We start from the raw sequence: 25,668 nt of genomic DNA, 5'->3' as shown, positions 1-25,668 counted from the left end.
ATGAGGGAATGAGTTTATGGGGAAAGAAACCTATTAGACACAACTTTAACCAAGTAATCAAAGCTGACATCACTAACAATGGGAGAAACTGACATCACATGCCCCTTGGTGTGATAGAGGGAAACATAATTTCTGTGATATTCCTCCCAAATGTTCATAACCTGAGCTTAGTCTAATCAAAACATAAATTGAAGAATATTCTGCAAAATCATTGGCACGTGCTCTTCAAAAACATATCAATCTCACAAAAGGCAAGATTGAGAAACCGTTACAGATTAGAGACTAAGGAGTAACTAAATTCATATGTGACTCTGGAATGGACCCTAGTTTGGGAGAGAAATTTCTATAAAGTATTTTATTGGTAAAATTAGTTAAATATGCACTGTATATTAGAAAAGACTTCTTATCAGTGTTAAATTTCCTGAATTTGATCATTGTGCTGTGGTAAGGAAATGCCCTTACTCTTAAGAAATATATATTAAATGTATAAAATAAAAAGATTACAATGGAAGTGTATAATAAGAAGATTTGTGGAGAAAAAGATATAATATCTGCAAATTGTTCTCAAATAGTTTAGAAAAATATTGTTTGTCCAAGTAATTATATATTCCACAGGTTTTGGTTATTGAGGGAGAGGCAACCCAGTGTTCTGAAATGATCCCAAGATTTGGACAGTAGGTGCTTCTCAAGTGGTTCCCATCATATTGAAAACATTGCTAAGCAGAGACAAAGATGCAAATTTCCCAATTTATATTAGAATTTAGCGGTGTTTTGCTCTTTTTTCCTTTCACACTCCTTACTTGTGAATTAATCAACTAAGGGCATTTGAAAGAGATTGAATTTCTTTCTCAGAGCTGAGAGGTGAGGAGGGAAAGAAAGAGTAAAGTTCTCATAGGGAAAGAAAGAGTAAAGCTGGGAGACAGAATTCCCTTCCCTCTCTAATATTCAGCGGTGAAGATGGGCAGAGATAGTGATGGATTTGTAACCATAATGGCCCTTTAACGGGGCCATCAATGGACTAGAAATTTTGAGGAGTGCCTGGAAAATGCAAAGCAGAAGTGATTATATGGGCAGGAAACAGTAGAGGAAATGGCTGGTTTTTCGCTACAGTGAAAATGTCTTAGACATTTGTGAACTACATGTCTTCTTGTTTTGGCAGCGAATAATTTCCATTTTGACATACATACCAAAAGAATTTTTTTCTTGCCACTTCTTCATGGTAGCATATTTGTTGTTAACTGACATTTCCAGGCATAATCTTATTTAGAGATTTGAAAAGAAGGAACAATGGATGAGTGACAAAATAAAAGGAAATTGGATAGTACAAAATAGCAATTTGGCATGTGTAAGCTGAGTCGTGTAAAGCTGATTCTTTTTTGTTGTTGTTCATGTTTGGCAGGACTCTAGCTTCTTGACAGCTGTCCTTTCCTGTAGCAACACCCACTTGTTCAACTAGTATTCTCCAGTTTATTTTTGGACTAAACTTTTGGTGATGGAGAGACTAATCAGAGGGAAGACTTTCTGTTTCTCATCCTAAAACTTCACATAAAACAAAGGAAACTAAAGCAATTTTTCCTCAAGCCTCTTATTTTCTTCTCCTTTTTCTCTTCTCTCAGTAATAGTGGAAAATAGAAGCCAAGGTGAAAAGTTACGACGGCACACTTGTTTTGGGTTTAGGGGATCCTATGAATAATAGGCTGAATAATTGCTCCCAAAGATAGCAGGTCCCAATCCCCAGAACCTGTGAATGTTATCTTATATAGAAAAAGTCTTTGCAGATGCAATTACATTAAAGATCTTGAAATGGAGAGATTACTTTGGATTATCCGGGTAGATCTGATGTAATCACAAGTGTCCTTAAAAGAGAGAGGCAGAGGGAGACTTCACACACACAGAGGAGAAGGCAGTGTGACCACGGAGACAGAGATTGGGGTATTGCTGCCACAAGCCAAGGAATGCCAGCCGCCATCAGAAGCTGGAAGAGGCAAGAACGGATTCTCCTCCTAGAGCCTCTGGAGGTAGCAGCACTCTGTCAACACCCTGATGTCGGTCTAGTGATATTAATTTTTGACTTCTGGCTTCCAGAAGGGTAAAAGAATAAATTTCTGTTGTTTTAAACCACCGAGTTTGTGGTAATTTGTTATAGCCTCCGTGGGAAACTAATAGACTTCTACTCTGTCAGCTGACTTGAGTGGTTTTGAGGCTCATGAAGTCTAAATAGTGCAGCATTAAAATGAACGTCTTAGATCATATGTTTACTTTTCTTGTGAGCAGGCAATGGGTAAAGGAATCAGGAAAAAGAAGAGTTAAATCTCATGGCTTCCTGAAAGCCCTCAGCTGGAGGTGCCGGGGATTGAACCCGGGGCCTCGTACATGCGAAGCACGCGCTCTACCACTGAGCTACACCCCCTTCCTGGGAAGCTGGTGGAGGTCCTTCAAGAAATATCTCACTGTATTCTGTGGGCCCGTCTCCCCAGCTGCCGTGTTTGTTGTTTTAGCAGTACTGTGTGTCGGAGCAGGATTTGTGACTGCTTTAAGATAGAGAAGGCCAGGGAGCTGTGGGTGATACTGATTCTTTATCAAATAAAACTTGAAGTGGAACGAAAAATATTGAAAATGTGTGTCAGAAAATTGACGAACTTTTCCTTGGATAAAACACTTCTTGCTATTTGCTGTTTGCTCCACAGGAATGTTAAGGGCAAGATTTTAATGGGAAAACCCCAGGTGAAAATAAAAACCACCGGCAATTCGTTCAGCGATTCATTCCCAACAGTCTATTCATCTTTATTACATCCTGATGGCAACTAAGAAGGTTCATAGAATAGTCTAGGAGAATAGTGCTCAAGGCACGCACTAAACAGCAGATTCAGGGATGGAAAGAAGTGTTGATTAAAAGCAAGTTAATAGGTATCTAGACACAGATTGGAGATACCTACTGGGTTTACAGAGCAAGAAACAAAGTGGGAGGCACATAAGAGAACCCAGTCATCCAAGAAACAGGAAGAAAAGCAAAAAAGAGATCTATTGTTCTTTTGTGCCCTCGGCAGCAAAAGCTCGGAGTCCTAACCACCGGACCAGGCCTTTACCCTGGGGAGCTCCTCCTCCCCCTTCTCCTCCCCCTCCTCCCCTCCTCCTCCCCTCCTCTTCCTCCTCCTCCTCCTTCCTCGGAATGGAAGAGAGATTATGCGGAGGAGATGGTTTTGGACATGCTGAATTTAACAGATCCATCCATAGTTTCCCGCCTGTCAGTGTAGCGCAGTGAACTCAACTCAGCGCTCTGATATGAATACACGGGAGTGGCAGTGCTCAGAAGGCACAGCACACAGAGAGGGAGCAGAATGAGAACTGAAAACGTCCTTTGAGATTTAGCGATCAGGAACTCTTTTACTGATAGTTGTGCAAAGCCAAAAAACAAAAACAAAAGCAAACAAACAAAAATGCTTCTTCGTCTGATCTTGAACCCTAGCAGTAGCACTGGTTAGCATCATGGCCTTGAAACTTCCATAGAAGGCCCAGAAAGACTTGTTTGCTGGTACGACTCCTAGTATGTGTTATATCCTCCTCATTCATCTTATGTCTTTGCCTATACTAGTAAATATATCATTGAATATCTTTTGGAATTGAGAGGACATTATTGGTCTGGCAGAATTTCTCTCTCAGTTGGCTCATGGGGCTGGTAGAATAGATAGGAGGAGACAGAAGTGGCAGGTTTCACTGAAATTGAGTGCTAGGGAAGAGGCACCCACAAAATTCTGCAAGCTCTAGTATATGAGTGTGTGTGTGTGTGTGTGTGTGTGTGTGTGTGAGAGAGAGAGAGAGAGAGTCCAGGAGGATGAGTAGGAAATTATTACACTAGGCTGTTTGAGTGTGAAAGCACAAATATGAAAGTTTCCAGAGTCATTGAAATTGGAGAAGCCTAACTACAGTTACAATAACAGAAGTTCCTCACAAGGAGTTTTGGCTTCATTTTGTTTTTTTCTGTTTACTCCAACGTACACTGAACACCAAAATTGTTTATCAATTTTCTGTGAAAATAATCAGCAATTAGCAGATGTATGAAGTGCTTTTCTAATGCATCTAAAACCAGGGAGAAAATTGTAACTGGTTGGGTGCCATTTTTTAATGACAGACAAGGATGAAAGGGTAAAGAAGATGTTATATATCAGAAACATGGATGGGTCTTGAAGACATTGTGTTAAGTGAGATGTCAGACAGAGAAAGACAAATACTATATGATAGCCCGTATATGTGGAATCTTAAAAACAACAACAACAAAAAAAAAACAGAGTAGAATGGTGGTTACCAAAGCCTGAGGGGTGGGGAATTGGAGAGATGTTGTTTAAGGGCACACACTTGCAACTAGTAGACAAATAAGTCCTGGAGATCTAATACACAGTCCAGAGACTACAGACCACAAAACTGTGTTGTAAACATTTAACTTGCTAAGAGACTAGATCTTAATTGTTCCCACCACTAGAAGAATAATTATGTGACACAGTAGAGGTGTTAGCTAACACACACACACACAAAGTTGACAGACCAAAAGGGATAAAGTATTCATGTAAAAAGGTTTTATGTAATGCTCTGGAATTTGAATTAACACTCATGATGCTTGGTGTTTACAACATTTCGATTTGTTGACCTGGACAGAGAGGTTTAGTCATATTGCTCTAAGTTCCCCACCTTGATTGAATATGAAGAAACTGTTCCTAGAGTAGGCAGTAAAGGATTAAGTATTCTTTATTCTCCTATTAAATATGTCTTTGAAAAAAATAAATCACTGCCTTTTGAGTCAGAGTGACTGCATGGCCTAGTGGATATTGTCTGCTTCCATATTCCTATGCAGCCAATGGTCTGCCCAACTGTGACCTCTCACACATTCACAGAGGGTGTCACACACATGGCCACCTCCCCTTTCCTCTCAGAGGTCCTTAATCTTTAATTCCTCCCCGAAGAAAGCTAAACAAAAGCTTGTTTAAGGATAGAGCCCCTAAATAAAACATAGTTGAATTTCCAGAATTCATCTACAATGTACTTTAAAATGAGCCCTTTTTGTCCTGGGCCAAAGTTAGACACAGCTAGCCTTCAAAGAAGTACCTCCATTTGTCACATGTTGCTTTTATTGGCATATAATTTTTTTGAAATTTCCACTCTATATTTCCTATGGTTTTCTCATACTAAGTTCTTGGCTTTTCCACTCTATCCTCTTCTCCCTTAAATTTCAGAGGTGAACTTCCTTGGAGAAGTCTATGGTTGGAAGGGAAAAAAAATCTCCATTTGGACCTGAGCCCTAATATAATACGTAAAAGCAATGGTAAGAATTCATGATATTCTTTTTCAAGTTTAGTCTATTTGCCTTTTGCAACTTGATGAATTTCTATGGTTGGAGCATGTGAATACATTTCTCCTGACACAGTAGATACAAGTGGCAAAATGACATTGTAAAATTGTACTTTGAAAACAAGAGAGAAAAATATGTCAACAGAACCGAAAATGACCTATTACTCCTATTAAAGAAAATCTGGCTCCTGAGTGCTAGCTCTTATTCTTCCTTTGAAGAGGTAAATTCCAAAGTGAAGGCATTTTAACTCGAGAAAGATCTTATCCTATTTAAGATGTTGCCGAGCAGAAACAAAGATACAAACTTCCTAGTTTATACTGGAAGCTAGCACTGTCTTGATTGCAAAACTTGCAAAACTTTTATTAAAAAGAAACTTCACCTCTAATTCAATTATGTATATTGATTCAAAAAATTAATATTAATAAATATCATATTACCATGAGAGGGGAAACAGTGTCAATTATTAGAATACAAAAATTGTTCAACAATAGAAATACATTTTTTGCAATTGTTTTTTCTACATTAGAGTAGGAAGTTGCAAAAAATTATAATACAGCCATATATTTATAATATATACCCTTTAAGTCCACATCATAGCACTCAAACCAGTGATTCTCAAACTTTCACGTGCAAAGGACACACTTGGGGATCCTGTCGCAATGCTGATTCTAGTCCAGTAAGTCTGGGGTGGAACTGACATCCTGCATTTCTAACAAGTTCTCAGGTACCACCAACTCCTTTGGTCCAAGGACCACACTGACCCTGGGTCTGGAAAATTCCTTTCCGATAGAGGGTGCAACAGTCTCAGATAAAATTACTTCTGTATATCATCTAAATTATCTAGTTAAATCCTATTCTCGGGTAAGAGTAAAGACAGAACAAAACTGGAAATTAATCTGTGACTTTTGAAATCTTCAGCCCAAGGTATTGCTCAATGTATTCCCAATGGAGCTATTGCTGCCTAAGTGTGACTTCTCCACATCCACTGATGAAAATAAATTTCTCGATTTCCCATTTTGGAACGCTCTCTTCTTGCTCAACCTTCAGTCTGATCATGGCCAAAACGGCTCAGAAAACAAAAGAAACTAAGAAAAATTGTCTTGCGACCATGTGTTTCCTTTGTTAAATTTTCCCATCCTTATCTCTTCTTTCCTGCTTTTTAATAATACTGTGACGTGCTTTTTGTTCCGGAATCTCGAGCTGCTGGATGGGCCCAGACTTTGTCTTCTCGTTCCATCTTTTCCTCCTTTCACAGCCACCCTGGGTGTTGCCAAACCCGAGAAGTAGAAACAGGGCAGCGCCAATACTGATAGCAAATAGTTGCGAAATCGGTTTACTTTCTTTTTGAGCAGGGAAAAAAAGTAAAATGGGGAGAGAAACAAGAACTTTCAAAAGTGGAGGTGCCGGGGATTGAACCCGGGGCCTCGTGCATGCTAAGCACGCGCTCTACCACTGAGCTACACCCCCTCGCTCCATCTGCGCCCTCGGGAATATATACAAAACACAACATAGCCATTTTGAGTAGGTTTTACAAGAATTAATAACAAGCTAAAGTCCAATCTACCTAATTTCGCTTATTTCCGAAATCTTAAATTTGGAACCTAAATCTAGGTCCTATGACATGCTTTGCTAAAAGAGTAAGTTGCATTCTAGACGGAAAGCCCTTATTGGTGGTCCTGGGACCTTTTCGCTCCAATCAGTCTGGAGTCACTTCCTTGACGCCTCTAGAAAACCACGGGATGAAATATTTTCTCTCCTATTTTCACTCCCTCCTTTCCTCTTTCCTTGACGCTTGAAAGGGCTGCCAGAAAGCCACAAAGTATAATGCGGGGGATGCAAAAATAGAGACCATATGAGCTTCAGAGGGGAGAGAAGACGGTAGGACAAATGGAGAGCTGTTTGTTTTGGTCGCCGAGGAAAGAGGGCGCATGGGCTATGATCGCGCCCCCCTTGGGGGTGGAATTGAAGGCCATTAGGAAGGCTACACCTGTGATGCACATTAACCCTCTGTAAAACCCTCCGCACGGTGGGACTGGTTCACTAACCACATCCTTCTCTGAGGTTCTGAGCCTCTCGCTTTCAGCCCCACAAACCGACAGAGCCTCAGATAAGATTGGAGAAGTCGCTTATACGGGCAAAAGACATAATAAGGTAATGCGGTAAATAATACTTCTCCAATCAGAGATGAAAAGGCCGTTAATAAAATGACAACGAATCAAACACTCAGTTCAAGATGTTAGAAAATGAACAAAATAAGCCAAAAAGAATGAAGAAGGAAGGGTTTATAAAGACAAACTCAGAAAATGAGTTTTTTAAAAGTAGAACTAATAAAGAAAAAAGCTGGTTATTTGAAAAGTCAACAAAATAGACAAACCTCTAACCATCCTAATCAAGAAGAGTGAAAGTAAGTGCAAATACACAAAATTAGAACTGATGGGAGAAAATAACTATCAAAACAGAAAAACATTTTTAAAATCATAAGACACAACTCAGCAAATGATTTAAAAACTTTAGATGAAGTGGATTTTATAAATGCATTATACCCAAATTACTTCTTGTAGAGACAGAGTCTAAACAGACCATTACTATAGAAAAATAGAAAAACAGTTGAATAGGTATGTCCCCCAAAAGGGCACCAAGCACAAATACTTTCACAAAGAAATTTTACCAAACTGTTAAATATCAGAGAATCATGATGCAACTTAAATTTTCAAAGCACAGAAAAAGGAGCCCCTCCAATTCATTTTATAAAGTGAGTATAGCGTTCATCACAAACTTTCTAAGTTCACACAGAAAATGAAAACTATAGTCTAATTTCACATAATACAGAACATCCAAGTGGGGTTTATTCCAGAAATGCAAAGATCACTCATTATTAAGGAAGACATTAACAAAGATTCTCTCCTCTACCAAGCTCTACTCAGGATTCCCTGAACTCTTTTTCAAATAGGCCTTGACTTTTGGATTTCTGTTTTCCTCTCTGTGTTGTCCAATTTTAGCAAGAATCCTGTTAGGTTGGTTTGGATAGAATCCTCTATCCTCCATGTCTGGTCACCCTTGATATCTAATTGTGTTCCTCATCCGCTGCCTTCCCCTGGGTGATGTCTGATCACCTTGGCCTACTTTCAACAAGAATCCTGTTTGGTTGGTTTAGCCAGAATTCTTCCTCACCTCTGATGTTTCTTCTTAGTAATTTTCTATCCACTGACCCTCACCCCCACTCCACCCTTCTGCTTAGTTATAAATTCCCACTTGGCTATGCTGTATTTGGAATTGATCCTGGTTCCATATTGAGGCCTTCTGCCCGTTGCAATATTCCTGAATGAAATCTGTTTTTACCACTCTAGCTACTGTCCAGCTCTGGTTTATCTTTAAAAACATTAATATAATCCATCAAATTGATAAAGGTAATGAGAAAAACCATATATGATCATCTCCAAGAGCTGCACAATAGACACTGACAAAAGCCAACATATATTTCACATTGTAGTGGGTTGAATAGTGTCCTCCAAAAATTCATGTGGACTCAAAACCTGAAAATGTGACCTTATTTAGTAATAGGGTCTTTGAAGATGTAATTAGTTTAAAAGACAACGTATTGGATTAGGGTGAGCCCTAAATCCAATGACTGATGTCCTTACAAGAGGAAAACATGCAGAGACAGAGATGTACAAAGGGAAAAAGGCCATGTGACGATGGAGGCAGAGATTAGAGTGATGCAGCTACGATCCAAGGATTGCCAGGAGACACCAGAAACTAACATGAGGCAAAAAAGCATTCTTCACTAGAGACCTCAGAGGGAGCATGGCCCTGCTAACACCTTGTTTTTGGACTTCTGGGCTAGAGAACTATGAGAGAATAAATTCCTATTGTTCTAAGCCACCCAGTTAGTGGTACCTTGTTATGACAGCCTTAAGAAATTAATACAAATGTGCCAAAAGCACTCAATAAAATAAGAATTGATGGACATTTCTCAACATGATAAAATACTTCAGGCCCAAAACTAGCATTTTAGTTAATTGAGCAACACTAGAGGCTTTGCAGGCAGGAAAAAATAATATTCAGTATTTCTACTGCTATTTAATATTAAGTTGGAGACAGTTGTCAAAGCAATTAACAAGACAGTTAAGGGCATAAGAATTGAAAAAAGTAGGAAAAACGATGTTATGATTCAGTTATAATTATGTATCTGAAAAATCAAAAAAAAAGAAAAACTATGAAACAATAAGAGATTTTAGTGAAGTGGCAGGTTAGAAAAATAACACACAAAAATCAATACCCTTTACATATACCAAAAAAATATATATATATATAAAAAACACAATAGAGGAAGCCATTAACAACAGCAAAGAAAGGGAAAAGGGGGTGGGAGGAAGGAAGCAGGGAGGGTGGGGAGGGGAGTAAAGGGAAAAGGAAATAAAATTTTAAAAGAAAAAATTCCTGGGTATAAACTTTAAAAATTTCCAAAATCTATATGAATAAAACTCTAACACACTCCTTGAAGTCACAAAAATATACTTGAACATTGTAAAAATATATAATATTCTAATAGAAAAAGACACAACTTCATATAATTGTCATTTATTCCTAAGATAATTTATTAATTTAATGCAATCCCAATAAAAATGCCATCACTTTTTTTCTGGAACTGAGTAATTTTTATAAAGTTTACTTAGAAAAACAAGCCATCAGTAATAGCCAGGATGGGCTTCCCTGGTGGCACAGTGGTTGAGAGTCCGCCTGCCGATTCAGGGGACACGGGTTTGTGCCCCGGTCTGGGAAGATCCCACATGCCGCGGAGCGGCTGGGCCCATGAGCCATGGCCGCTGAGCCTGCGCGTCTGGAGCCTGTGCTCCGCAACGGGAGAGACCACAACAGTGAGAGGCCCGTGTACAGCAAAACAAACAAACAAACAAACAAAAACAAAAAAAATAATAGCCAGGAAACCGCTAATATAATGAGCAAAAAAGCAAGGAGGGAGAGCTAGCCCAACAGGCTTAAAACATACCATAAAACCTCTGTAACTGGAATTGTTTGTTATTGATACAGAGAACAAAAAATCCTATAACAAAACCAGTTGCAAATAAAAAGTAGTTTACAATAAAAGCAGTAATTCATATCAACAAAGGAAAGATGAACTTCTAAATTTGTTAGCACTGAGATAATTGAATAGTCACATGAATAAGGATTAAATTGAATACATTTCTCACCTTGCATACCAGGATAAATTCCATATGTATTAAAAATTTTAATGTTAAAAAAAATGAAACTATACAAATACAAAAAGAAAACATATGTGAACTCCTCTATAACCTAAGGAGTAGCAAAATTACCTAATATGGCCCCAAATCTAAAAGCAATATTCTAAATATTTATAAATATGATTATACAAACATTAAAGGAAAAATTTTTGCATTACAAAAAACACCATAATCAAAGAAGCAAATGATAATAGGCTGAAAAAATTATTAGCAATTTATATCATGATAAATGGTTACTATTCCTTCTACATAAATAAAATTTTTAAAAGGAGTAAAAGGCCAACAAATCCATAGAAAAAATAGTTTAGAGATATGAATAAAGATTTAAGAGGAGGAAATACAAATGGTTCTTAACTATATGAAAAAAATGCTCAATTTCACTCATAATAAGGGAGATACAACTAAGTTAACACTATGATACAATTTTTTCGCCTATCAGATTGGCAAAAATCTACAGGTTGGATAGCATATTCTGTTGTTCAAGGTTGCAGAGACATTAGTCCATCTGTGGACTGCTGGTAGGAATACAATCCTAAGGGAAGGATATTTGCAGTATCTAGAAAAATTACATATTTATTTACCCTTTGACCCATAAATCTCTCTTCTAGGAAGCTATCCAAAGATATACTGGCAAAAATAAAAAGGTAAGTAGATGCATAGGACTATTTATCATATCACTATTTATAAAGCAAAAGATGAGAAATGATCCAAATATCCATCAAAAGGAAAAACTGAGACAACTATGGCACATCAATATAATGCCACTGTAAAATGGAACACAGAAGGATAAACTAAATTTTGTTTCTCAAAACAAACAATCAAACAAACAAAAAACAACCAAAAAAAGCCTTACTTATATGGAGAGAAAGGTAATACCTTAAGGACAAAAAGAAGTGAAAAAAAATGATTACTACACTATTTTAAGTAATCATTTGTTAATTGTGATTTTGGTATTGTAATTATGACCTCTTTGTGTTTATGTAATTAATCAAATAAGTAGTTATGTTGCTGTCATTAATACACTAGAAGGAATCAATAGCAGAATAACTGAGGTGGAAGAACGGATAAGTGACCTGGAAGACAGAATGGTGGAATTCACTGCTGTGGAACAGAATAAAGAAAAAAGAATGAAAAGAAATGAAGACAGCCTAAGAGACCTCTGGGACAATGTTAAATGCACCAACATTCACATTATAGGGGTCCCATAATGTGAGAGAGAGAGAAAGGACCCAAGATAATATTTGAAGAGATTATAGTCAAAAACTTCCCTAACACGGGAAAGGAAATAGCCACCCAGGCCCAGGAAGCACAGAGAGCACCAGGCAGGATAAACCCAAGGAGAAACATGCCAAGACACATAGTAATCAAATTGAAATTAAAGACAAAGAAAAATTATTAAAAGCAACAAGGGAAAAACGACAAATAACATACAAGGGAACTCCCATAAGGTTAACAGCTGATTTCTCAGCAGAAACTCTACAAGCCAGAAGGGAGTGGCATGATATACTTAAAGGGATGAAAGGGAAGAACCTACAACCAAGATTACTCTACCCGGCAAGGATCTCATTCAGAGTCGATGGAGAAATCAACAGCTTTACAGACAAGCAAAAGCTAAGAGAATTCAGCACCACAAATAGAGAATTCAGCTCTACAGCAAATGCTAAAGGAACTTCTCTAAGTGGGAAACACAAGAGAAAAAAAGGACCTACAAAAACAAACCCATAACAATTAAGAAAATGATAATAGGAATATACATATCAAAAATTACCTTATATGTGAATGGATTAAATGCTCCAACCAAAAGACACAGGCTTGCTGAATGGATACAAAAACAAGACCCCTATATATGCTGTCTACAAGACACCCACTTCAGCCCTACGGACACATTCAGACTGAAAGTGAGGGGATGGAAAAAGATATTCCATGCAAATGGAAATCAAAAGAAAGCTGGAGTAGCAATACTCATATCAGATAAAATAGACTTTAAAATAAAGAATGTTACAAGAGACAAGGAAGGACCCTACATAATGATCAAGGGATCAATCCAAGAAGAAGATATAACAATTATAAATATATATGCACCCAACATAGGAGCACCTCAATACATAAGGCAAATGCTAACAGCTAAGAAAGAGGAAATCGACAGTAACACAATAATAGTGGGGGACTTTAACAGCTCACTTACACCAATGAACAGATCATCCAGACAGAAAATTAATAAGGAAACACAAGCTTTAAATGACACAAAAGACCAGATTGATTTAATTGATATTTACAGGACATTCCATCCAAAAACAGCAGAATACACTTTCTTCTCAAGTGCACATGGAACATTCTCCAGGACAGATCCAAATCAAATCTCAGTAAATTTAAGAAAACTGAAATCATATCAAGCATCTTTTCCGACCACAACGCTATGAGATCAGAACTCAGTTACGGGGGGAAAACGTAAAAAACGCAAACACATGGAGGCTAAACAATACATTACTAAATAACCAAGAGATCACTGAAGAAATCAAAGAGGAAATCATAAAATACCTAGAGACAAATGACAACAAAAACACGACGATCCAAAACCTATGAGATGCAGCAAAAGCAGTTCCAAGAGGAAGTTTATAGCAATACAAGCCTACCTCAAGAAACAAGAAAAATCTCAAATAAACAATCTAACCTTACACCTAAAGGAAGTAGAGAAAGAAGAACAAACAAAACCCAAAGTTAGTAGAGGGAAAGAAATCATAAAGATCAGAGCAGAAATAAATGAAATAGAAACAAAGAAAACAAGAGCAAAGGTCAATAAAACTAAAAGATGGTTCTTTGAGAAGATAAACAAAATTGATAAACCTTTAGCCAGACTCATCAAGAAAAAGAGGGAGAGGACTCAAATCAATAAAATTAGAAATGAAGAAGGAGAAGTTACAACAGACACCACAGAAATACAAAGCATCATAAGAGACTACTACAAGCAACTCTATGCCAATAAAAAGGACAACATGGAAGAAATGGCCAAATTCTTAGAAAGATACAAACTTCCAAGACTGAACCAGAAAGAAATAGAAAATATAAACAGACCAACCACAAGCACTGAAACTGAAAATGTGATTTAAAATCTTCCAACAAACAAAAGTCCAGGACCAGATGGCTTCACAGGTGAATTCTATCAAACATTTAGAGAAGAGCTAACACCCACCCTTCTCAAACTCTTCCAAAAAATTGCAGAGGAAAAAACACTCCCAAACTCATTCTATGAGGCCACCATCACCCTGATACCAAAACCAGACAGAGGTACTACAAAAAAAGAAAATTACAGACCAATATCACTGATGAATATAGATGCAAAAATCCTCAAAAACTACTAGCAAACAGAATCCAACAGCACATTAAAAGGATCATACACCATGATCAAGTGGGATTTATCCCAGAGATGCAAGGATTCTTCAATATATGCAAATCAATCAATGTGATACACCATATTAACAAATTGAAGAATAAAAACCATATGATCATCTCAATAGATGCCGAAAAAGCTTTTGACAAAATTCAACACCCATCTATGATAAATACCCTCCAGAAAGTGGGCATAGAGGGAACCTACCTCAACATAATAAAGGCCATATACGACAAACCCACAGCAAACATCATTCTCAATGGTGAAAAACTGAAAGCATTTCCTCTAAGATCAGGAACAAGACAAGGATGTCCACTCTCACCACTATGATTCAGCATAGTTTTGGAAGTCCTAGCCACGGTAATCAGAGAAGAAAAAGAAATAAAAGGAATACAAGTCAGAAAAGAAGAGGTAAAACTGTCACCGTTTGCAGATGACATGATACTATACATAGAGAATCCTAAAGATGCCACCAGAAAACTACTAGAGCTAATCAATGAATTTGGTAAAGTTGCAGGATACAAAATTAATGCACAGAAATCTCTTGCATTCCTACACACTAACAACGAAAGACCAGAAAGAGAAATTAAGGAAATAATCCCATTCACCATTGCAACAAAAAGAATAAAATACCTAGGAATAAACCTTCCTAAAGAGATAAAAGACCTGTACTCAGAAAACTATAAGACACTGATGAAATCAAACATGACACAAACAGATGGAGAGATATACCATGTTCTTGGATTGGAAGAATCAATGTTGTGAAAATCACTGTACTACCCAAAGCAATCTACAGATTCAACACAATCCCTATCAAATTACCAATGGCATTTTTTACAGAACTAGAACAAAATATCTTAAAATTTGTATGGAGACACAAAAGACCCTGAATAGCCAAGGCAGTCTTGAGGGAAAAAAACGGAGCTGGAGGAATCAGACTCCCTGACTTCAGACTATACTACAAAGCTACAGTAATCAAGACAATAGGGTACTGGCATAAAAACAGAAATATAGATCAATGGAACAGGATAGAAAGCCCAGAGATAAACCCATGCACCTATGGTCAACTAATCTATGACAAAGGAGGCAAGGATATACAATGGAGAAAAGACAGTCTCTTCAATCAGTGGTGCTGGGAAAACTGGACAGCTACATGTAAAAGAATGAAATTAGAACACTTCCTAACACCATACACAAAAATAAACTCAAAATGGATTAAAGACCTAAATGTAAGACTGGACACTATAAAACTCCTGGAGGAAAACATAGTAAGAACACTCTGACATAAATCACAGCAAGATCTTTTTTGATCCACCTCCTAGAGTAATGGAAATAAAAACAAAAATAAACAAGTGGGACCTAATGAAACTTAAAAGCTGTTGTACAGCAAAGGAAACTCCAAACAAGACAAAAAGACAACCCTCAGAATGGGAGAAAATATTTGCAAATGAATCAACAGACAAAGGATTAATCTCCAAAATGCATAAACAGCTCATGCAGCTCAATATTAAAAAAACAAAACAACCCAGTCAAAAAATGGGCAGAGGGGCTTCCCTGGTGGCGCAAGTGGTTGAGAGTCCACCTGCCGATGCAGGGGACACAGGTTCGTGCCCCGGTCCGAGAGGATCCCACATGCCACGGAGCGGCTGGGCCCGTGAACCATGGCCACTGGGCCTGCGCGTCCGGAGCCTGTGCTTTGCAACAGGAGAGGCCACAACAGTGAGAGGCCCGCGTACCGCAAAAAAAAAATGGGCAGAAGACCTAAATAGACATTTTTCCAAAGAAGACATACAGATGGCCAAGAAGCACATGAAAAGCTGCTCAACATCACTAATTATTAGAGAAATGCAAATCAAAACTACAATGAGGTATCACCTCACACCAGTTAGAATGGGCATCATCAGAAAATCTACAAACAACAAACTCTGGAGAACAAAAAAGGTCATGAAGAACCTAAGGGCAAGACAGGAATAAAGACACAGACCTACTAGAGAATGGACTTGAGGATACAGGGAGGGGGAAGGGTAAGCTGGGACAAAGTGAGAGAGTGGCATGGACATATATACACTACCAAACATAAAATAGATAGCTAGTGCAGCAGCCGCATAGCACAGGGAGATCAGCTCGGTGCTTTGTGACCACCTAAAGGGGTGGGATAGGGAGGGAGGGAGACGCAAGAGGGAAGAGATATGGGGACATATGTATAACTGATTCACTCTGTTATAAAGCAAAAACTAACACACCATTGTAAAGCAATTATACTTCAATAAAGATGTTAAAAAAAAAACAAAATGGAATTACCGTATGACACAGCAATCCCACTAGTGGGCATATACCCAGAGAAAACCATAATTCAAAAAGACATATGCACCCCAGTGTTCATTGCAGCACTATTTACAATAGCCAGGTCATGGAAGCAACCTAAATGCCCATCGACAGACGAATGGATAAAGAAGATGTGGTACATGTAGACAATGAAATATTGCTCAGCCATAAAAAGGAACGAAATTGGGTCATTTGTAGAGATGTGGACGTATCTAGAGACTGTCATACAGAGTGAAGTAAGTCAGAAAGAGAAAAGCAAATATTGTATATTAATGCATATATGTGGAATCTAGAAAAATGGTACAGATGAACCGGTTTGCAAGGCAGAAATAGAGACACAGATGTAGAGAACAAACTTATGGACACCAAGGGGCAAAAGTGGCAGGGGAGTGATGGTGGTGGGATGAATTGGGAGATTGGGTTGACATGTATACACTGATATGTATAAAACGGATAACTAATAAGAACGTGCTGTATAAAAAAATAAATAAAATTCTAAAACCAAAAAGAAAGAAAATATATTAGAATTCAGTTATAACAATGAAGATCTGTAGCATTTGAGTCACAGCCTACTCCCTCCCCAGGCCAGCCTGATGGAACCTGTACTCCAAACTATACAGCCAAGAAAACAGGGCTCCATGCCCTCTACCCCCTACCCGCTTTCCACTTGGAGAACTATAATATCTTCCCTCCATTTCTAATCCTGCCCTCATCTCCTTCTTGCAGAGGTTAAGTTCTGGACAAGTGCAGCCAAAAGGTGAGGGCTCCTGTCTTTCACCGAGTCCGCACTCATGGAAAAGAGGTTCTATTTTATTGGAGGCCTGAAAATACTGGGGCCCCTTTATGCCCAGCATGAGACAGAGGTTCCAGGCCAGGAGAGAGATGCCAAGAAGACCTGAGGCTATTGCTTCTTGCCCAGCATCCAGCTACTATAACAGGAGTTATATGACTATAACAGTCATAAAGAAGTATGCCACTGTCCCTGCCCCCAGCTGAAATGCTGAAGGGAATCCTTCAAGTTGAGCAAGGTGATAAACAGAATACAAAACTGAATGAAAATATACAACTCCCTGGTAAAGGTAAACATATAGATAAATATAGAATCCTGTAAAATTTATGATGTAGGTGTACAAGTCACTTTTAAATCTGGCATAGAATTTAAAAAACAAAAGCATAAAAATTAATTATAACTCTAAGTTAATGGTTACACCATATAAAAAGATTATTTGTGTCATCAATAACAAAGTAGGGGGCTTCCCTGGTAGTGCAGTGGTTAAGAATCCACCTGCCAACGCAGGGCACATGGGTTCGAGCCCTAGTTCGGGAAGATCCCACATGCCGCGGAGCAACTAAGCCCCTGCGCCACTACTGAGCCTGTGCACTTACAGCCCGTGCTCTGCAACAAGAGAAGCCATTGCAATGAGAAGCTCACGCACTGCAATGAAGAGCAGTCCCCGCTCACTGCAACTAGAGAAAGCCTGCTCGCAGCAACAAGGACCCAACGCAGCCAAAAATAAAATAAATTAAAAAAAAAAATAAGCCTCTTTCTTTCCACTTTACATTGAATCTGTTGGCTTCAGGGGACTCTGAAGTTATCAGAAACAAAATAATGGCATGGAACAGATAAGACAGCTTGATAATATGGGAGCCCAAAATTCAAGGGTCTTTTTCCTCTGAGTCTGAGCCTCCACATCTCTGGGCCTGTACTGAAAATCAGGACTGAGAGTAGAAGGTAAAATAATTTGGTTGAGGAGAGAAAAGCCATTGATTCCATATACTGTACTTGGTTCTATACAGCTGTTTTCAATCAAAAAATGGAAGAAAAATGTATTCATAGATGACAAGAGTTTTGTTGCCTTTTTATTTTCTGGTTAAAAGACTGATAGAAGATTCTGATTTCAATCCCAGTTGGTCCTCTTTAGGCTTTTGACCTGAAGCATGATTTAAAGTAAGTGGAGAACTGCTTTAATACACTAGGTCCCTCTCACTTCACTGTCCCTGAGACCAAGCAGTCATATTCACTTAGAACTTATGGTTCTTCTCACGTTGGCACATTTGTTAGTCTCTGCAGTTGTCCCTCTGTGCTGCAGGCAGCACCTCGCTCTCCTTCATGGCAAGGATGGTGTACATGGTGGTTCTCCCTAAGGAAAGCTTAGTGTTTAAACATAGTCCAGAGGAAACGGCAAGAGAAATACCCAAGCAGAGAAAAAAACTTCCTCTGATTCACCAGTTTTTGTAGGCTATGAAAAGACATGGATCATATGAGCAAGAATATTCAAAAGCGGAAATTCTAAAACAGAATCCTATTAAGATGCAGGCTGGAAGAGGCTGTTGACTGTGCTGACTGCCAAGCTCTTCAGAGGCAAGAGGTCTGGTGAGGTCAGACATGAGTGTATTTAAAAGCTGATGAAGAAGACTGAGGTGACCAGAATTATCTATTGATATGACTATATTAATGATCCTCCTTTGATCCTTTTGTCAGATAGAGAAAGGGGGAGTATATCCTGACTTCCATGTGCTGATTGATATTCCCCCAGACAATTCATTGTCAATGGTTCATAGCTTTAAAATTTCAAGGTATACTCTGTGCTGGAGACACTGCAACTTCTTAACACTGTAAAGGAAGCTACCCCTTTGCCAACATCTACTCAGATGACTGGACTAATAGTTCTAATGTGAGCATCTTTGCTAAAGATTTAAGAGTTATCATCTATACTGAGAGCACATATGACTTCGAGTTTTTGTGATTTTGGAATGCTATAATATGGAAACACAGAGATTTTTATCTGTCTTGGGAACCTCAATTAAAAATTGGAAAATGTTAATGATTTATTAGAGAAAAATAGCATCTGAAAAATAGCTCAATTATGAATCGTGAATACTATTCTAAAGGCAGAAATTTGAAGCTAAATAAAAATGTATTGTAAAAACAGCTTCTCAATACGATTTTAAGACTCCAGAAGGACATATTCAAAAACAACAATCTACCATTACAGAAAGATATTGGCCATCTCAAAACTCTCATACATAGCAAAGGATTTTGGTGTTCCCAAGATGACCACCTGGTGGCGCCTAAGTCATTCTCCAGGACTTTGATGCTTAAATTACCAATACATAAAAGCACTTATAATGGTGAGGACAAATTCCTCCAAACTTTCCAAAGTTATGGTTAAGAAAACTTTACCCAAGAAGCTCTCTGGGTAGCTGAATCTTTTCTATCTGTATTTATCATACCTGCCCTTCCAAAAAACAAAAGAACTAAAGTTATGGCAAGGCTTCAATCCTTTATCTCAAAGACCATCTGGGTATTTACAAATAGATTTCATTCAGTGGTCCAAATTTTAAAAAAATTTATTATGTTTCAATAATATCTTCAAAAGTAAAACTGTATAATTTTTGGTTGGAGTGAAGCTTTCTCTTCCAAAAGACTAATATTTTAACTTAGTGTGGTCCAACAGAACTTTTTACAACAATGGAAATGTTGTGTATCTGTGCTGTCCAAATGGTAGCTATTAGCCACATGTGGCTATCGAGCACTTGAAGTGTGACTAGGGTAACAGCTCTATTACCAATATATAGTATCTTTTACAGTTTACAGAGTTTATTTCTCTATTTGGGAAATACCTTTAGCACTCTTAATTGACAGAGAAATTCACTTTAGAGGTGAGATTCTTAAGATTCTCCTGTTAAGACATACATTTCATTGTTCTTATCATTCTCAAAACTTTGAGAAAGTAGTATAAATTCATGTTTTTTTTAATCAACATTTTCAAGTTTTCAGAAGAGCTTTCTTTAACATACCTTCTGACAAGAGCTAGGGGAAAGACTTATATAAAGAAGGTGCAGAAGCAGAGAAAGAAAATTATTTGATTGGCTATAGCTCAAAGCCTAGTTGGCTGTTTGTGACGGGTTGTCCTTATTGTTTCTATTTTGTAACCTTGAAGCATTTACAGCCTTAGGTTTAGTTTGCTTATGTGGACATGAGAGCCACCTCAGTCTATTGGCCTCCTTGTTCGATTAATTTAACAGCCCTAACGTAGGCAGATTCGGTAGGGGGTCCACGGAGAAAGAGAACCAGGCATGGCTTTCTTGACATAAGAGAAGCCATTTTAGGCCTAAGCCATTTTGTGATCTAAGCCTGGCCACAGTGCTTGCCCTTGCAGAAGAAGAAGTCTCAGTAGTTAATGATTTTAAGGGGAACAAAAGAATATAAGAACAAACAGCTATTATCAGAACAGGGAAATAACCATATCAGAGGCAATATATCAGTTGTAAAGACTCCCAGTTTTGTTTCAAAGGTAAAGATTAGCCTGAAGCACATTCTTGAACTGTTGTGCGGATCCAAACCTTCTCTAGCGCTCAACCACCAGACTAACTGGAACCTAAGGAACGATAATGCTGACCTTTGGTGACCCTTGTGACTTCAATTAACTAGAGCCTGGACTCTGTCAACCTTTGCCCCGATTCTATGCTGAATTCTCCTCTGCTTGAGCCCCTTCGTGAATATGCATGTACCCTTAACTTAAAACTTCGCCAATTTTGCCGTTCAGGGAGACACAGCTCTGAGAAATATCCCCAGTGTTCTCCCTAGCAAGTAGTAAATCCTTCATTCTCCCACTCTTTGGCTTGGTTGTGTCTTTTGGCTCAACACTCACCAAGAGGTGAACTCAGTTTTCAGGTAACACTAAGATAATATGATCTATGCCACAAAATCCCCATAAACCTTTAACATATAACATTGTTAGAGAAATCTATAAAGTTTAGATCAATTCTTCCTTTGACAGATTCTATCTTGTTACTGACAGGGTTCCAGACATACAACTCCTAAATATGACACTTTAGCATATTGAATATTTTAAGCTGAAGGAATTTGAGAAAACAGCAGAAGCAGAAAGGGCACTCTGACCTCCCTCCATTACCTTTTTTTCCTGAAACAGGTCATAAAAGGTGACCTGTGACAGGTACTCTCCGTATGCAGGAAAGAAACACCCTTATCTCCAAAGACAAAGGGATGCCAAGAAGAAAGAAGACCCCTAAAAGACAAGCCTTGCTAAATTTCCCCCATTTACCACAATATCCTTAACCTATGTCGATGAAAAATTAATCTATAGATGATCTAAGAAAGAAATGGAAAATATTATTTGAGCCAACCTGAGGATTATAACCTGGAAGACAGTCTTTCAGAAAGCTCTGAGGAGGAACTTCCCTGGTGGCACAGTGGTTAACAATCCGCCTGCCAATGCAGGGTACATGGGTTTGAGCCCTGGTCCAGTAAGATCCCACATGCCACGGAGCAATTAAGCACCACAACTGCTGAGCCTTCGCTCTGGAGCCCGCAAGCCACAACTACTGAGCCCACATGCCGCAACTACTGAATTCTGTGCGCCTAGAGCCTGTGCTCCACAACAAGAGAAGCCACCACAATGAGAAGCCCACGCACCACAAAGGAAGAGTAGCCCCCGCTCTCTGCAACTAGAGAAAGCCCGCGCGCAGCAATGAAGACCCAATGCAGCCAAAAATAATAAATAAATAAAATAAATAAACTTATAAAATAATAAAAAAGAAAGCTCTGAGTACTGTTCCACCCGTTAGAGGTCAAAGTACAGTTATATAAGTTTTTGAGACAATATGTCATTGATAAATACGTCAAATGACATAGTGACAGTTTACACAATCTAGATCTGCATGTACAAAGCAAGTAGTGGGTCATCCTGACCCCTTACAAGTTTAAGGAGGGATGTTATCTCCTAAGGAGGTCTGGTTAATGCAGATGCACGATACACACTAAAGGGGAGAGAGGACACCCAAAAGGGCAGAGAAAAAATTCATGTTTACATTTTTCTTGTCTTATCATAAAATATGAATTTTATTTCATCATCTATCATATTCCTCCATGACTCTCCACTATGCCTCAAACCTAGCATAAAATACACAGGTCTAACTACTTCTTTGGGTCTTCATTTTCTTATGAGGGTTCCCATGTCATAATAAAACTTATACTAAATAAATTTGCGTGCTTTTCTCCTGTTTATCTGTCTTTATTGTTTCAATTTTCAGACCTAGTCAGGGACCCTAAAAGGGTCGAGGAAAATGTTTTCCTCCCCTACATTACATTCCAATTTTTCAAGTATTGTCAAGTATACAGTCCAGCAGGTACAAGTTGCAAGAGATACTACCAGACCCACACATACATGGGTCGGGAAACTGAGAATTTTGGAAAAGACAGCATGAAAGGTTAATCTTAGAACTACATCGGGAAAGGACTGTTTCAGGTATTGTTTTTGTTTGTTTTGTCCAGGTCTTGCAGCATGAGGAATATTAGTTCTCTGACCAGGAATCGAACCCGTGTCCCTGGCAGTGGAGGCAAGGAGCCTGGGTCACTGGACAGTCAGGGAAGTCCCTCAGGTATTGTTAAACACAAATATGCCCTTAAACTCTGGAGCAAACACTCAGTGGCAGGTTTAGCCTGGGCAAAAAGTGCTTATGCCCTGGGGCCTCTCCTGGCCAAGTATCTCCCTAATGATACCAGGGTTCCTAGAATTCTCTGCTCAAACCGCTCTGATCCTCCCTTCTTCCAGGCTCTGCACAGGCCTCCTTCTGAATCTATCCTCCTGGGGGCAGACCATGACATTAATGTGCATGGTCCTAGGCCTAGGAGGTGGCCCTGGAAGGGCCAAGGGTATGTATGAATCTTGGAAGTGTGTGTGATATGTTCACACGTGCATGTGTGAGGCCCTTCAAAATGTGGGATGGAGACAGGAGTGGTAAGAATAGGGGGTAGGAGTGTGTATCTTTATTTTTTGATTGATTCCCCTCCTTAACTCATCTTTTACAATTAGCCAAGCACATGCTACTTCAAGTCAGGTAAAAAGGGGAGAACTTATTTAACGCAATAAAGAACTTCTATCTAGATCCAAAGCTTACATTATACTTTAAAAGTTACACTAAAGTCAGGAACAATGAAAAAAAAAAAGTCAGGAACAATAAGTCAAAGAAATGCATATAATGTATAAAAACGGAGAGATGGAGAAAAGAAGAAAGGGAGGCTGTGATGGGAAGAGAGTGGCAGGGAAACCCATAGGAAAGCTTTCCTCTCCGAGGATCTATTCCTTCACCCAGGAACAGCTCAGAAAATGAAGGAATCTAAAGAAAATTTCCTTCACATTTTCAAAAGTTCAAATGGACTTCACATTTGTTCTTGTTTTTTCTCCTTTCTGTGTTTCTTGCCCTTAGATGATACTGCGAAACGTAACTATGTAATTGTGCTTGTTAATTTGGTACCTCGCTTGTTTTTCGGTTTCTGGAGTCCTGAGCGGTTTGGTGCTCCCCCAGCCTCTTTAATCGTGTCTTTCGCTAGTTGACTCAGCTACCCAGTGTGGTGCCACGGCCCTAGAGCAAAAATGCGTCCATATTAAAAACAAAATAGAGTCGGTTTGTTTTCCTTGTTTTTTCTGTGACTTAAAAGACCTGAAGGGAACAAAAGAATCAGAAAAGAGGCCAGACGGCGGACATTCTCAGCAAACGAGAATGTGCCCAGGAACGATTCAGTACTAAAAATAGTAATTGTTAAAGGAGAAAAACCTGGAGGTGCCGGGGATTGAACCCGGGGCCTCGTGCATGCTAAGCACGCGCTCTACCACTGAGCTACACCCCCTCCTTCTAAAAGAAGCTCAGAAATGTTCCTATGACCCGCTACTATGTTTTCAAAGAAATTTTACTTCAACAAATTCAATCTTTGAATTTTCTATACTGGATACTGTCTTGTAGCTAGGCTGTGAGAAGGCAAACTAAACATTTTACCGAAAGTCCCGTCTGGTCCTGGGCTCTCCCACTACTGGTCACCCTCTCGGACGCCAGCTCGACGGCCACCTGCCGGTGGAGAAGGGAGCAGTCCTGACTGGCCGCCCCCAGGGAAAGGTCTGGGATAAGACCTCTGCTTAAAAAGGTTGCCAGAAAACCGAGTACAATGCAGGAGGATAAAAAGAAGAAAGTCTAAACGGTGTCATGGGGTTTCAGGTCCAGGTAGGAGAGAAGACTGAAGGGGCACTGTAGACAGGCCCGCGTCGGTCGCAGCCCCCGACTCCGGTAGCTTCCCGCGTCCAGCCTCGGAGTCGGGAAACCGCATGGCGGCTGGGATCGCGAGCACCACCGAGAAGCGCGCACCGGGAAGAGGAGCGAAAGAAACCGAGCAGCCTTATAGCGCCCCCTTTCGGGCCGAATCCTCCACGGAGTGAAAAGTACGCAGAAGGAAGGCGTTTTAAGGAGTAGGCTTGTCCGTGCGCCTGCAGTCGTTAGACCCCTTACTCTCCGAGGTTCAGCCATCAGGCGCTTCCCGCCATTCTCTGGCTTTGGGTACGAGGGTCAACCCAGAAATGAGTATTTGGGGTAAATCCTAACTCCTTTTCCTAAGTTTTCTTCTGATTCTCTCTCACACCTGTGGGACTCTTGAAGACCTGAAATCACGATCTTCCTTTCGGCTCCTCCCCAGCTCCGGACCTGGCCATCCCGGCGACTCAGACCCTGTCGAGACCCAGGGGATTTGCACGCGGGGCGGGGAGTGTCAGATAGACAAGGGGCCATATACAAAGCATGGGCCACAGGCGACCCTCAGACCCAGAGGTTAAAGGGATATATAGGAGTTTTTTATACAACACTTCTGCGGTCCCTAAAGATGGAACATCATCTGGAGGAGCTTAATAAAACTACGGACTTCCGTCCCCACTCCCTAGACGCTGAGTGCGCTCAGAATCTCCAGCTCTGCTGGGGAATCTTATGTTATTTAAATGTCCCTCAATTGGTAAAGGGAACCTCCTACACTGTTGGTGGGAATGTAAATTAGTGCAGCCACTATGGGAAACAGAACGTTTGTTTCTCAAAAACCTAAAATTAAGAGTTGCTATATGATCCAGCAATCCCACTCCTGGGCATATATCTGGACAAAACCATAACTGGAAAAGATACATGCACCCCTATGTTCATTGCAGCACTATTTACAATAGCCAAGACATGGGAGCCATCTAAATGTCCATCGACAAAGGAATGGATAAAGATGTGGTACATATATATACAATGGAATACTACTCAACCATAAAAAAAGAAATGAAATAATGCCATTTGCAGCTACATGGATGGACCTAGAGGTTATCATCTTAAGTGAGGTAAATCAGAAAGAGAAAGACAAATACCACATGATATCACTTATATGTGGAATCTAAAGTATGACACAAATGAACTTATCTGTGAAACAGAAACAGACTCACAGACTTGTGGGAGGGGGGGAAGGAAGGATTGGGAGTTTGGGATTTGCAGATGCAGACTATTATATATAGAATGGATAAACAACAAGGTCCTAC

At 39.3% G+C, this 25,668-nt stretch overlaps 1 long non-coding RNA gene and 3 other non-coding genes across 4 annotated transcripts in view; all 4 read right to left on the bottom strand.

The window, feature by feature from the left end:
• The window catches only part of LOC117198882 (uncharacterized), a 38,353-nt gene extending 13,010 nt beyond the window's left edge, over positions 1 to 25,343 (bottom strand). Inside the window, exons 1-2 of the long non-coding RNA XR_004480144.2 lie at positions 24,116 to 25,343; positions 23,597 to 23,704 (exon numbers count right to left, since the gene is read on the bottom strand). This is a non-coding gene — a long non-coding RNA (uncharacterized LOC117198882). The remainder of the gene's footprint in view (positions 1 to 23,596; positions 23,705 to 24,115) is intronic.
• On the bottom strand, positions 2,339 to 2,410 carry TRNAA-CGC (transfer RNA alanine (anticodon CGC)). The gene has a single exon. It is a non-coding gene; the product is annotated as a tRNA-Ala (tRNA).
• On the bottom strand, positions 6,737 to 6,808 carry TRNAA-AGC (transfer RNA alanine (anticodon AGC)). The gene has a single exon. It is a non-coding gene; the product is annotated as a tRNA-Ala (tRNA).
• Positions 23,898 to 23,969, bottom strand: TRNAA-AGC (transfer RNA alanine (anticodon AGC)). Its single transcript has one exon. It is a non-coding gene; the product is annotated as a tRNA-Ala (tRNA).
• Positions 25,344 to 25,668: the final 325 nt, after the last annotated feature.

Source organism: Orcinus orca, chromosome 10 (assembly GCF_937001465.1).
Source record: "Orcinus orca chromosome 10, mOrcOrc1.1, whole genome shotgun sequence".
In the NCBI taxonomy this organism is placed as follows: Eukaryota; Metazoa; Chordata; class Mammalia; order Artiodactyla; family Delphinidae; genus Orcinus; species Orcinus orca.
This window is presented reverse-complemented; position numbering and strand designations above follow the sequence as displayed.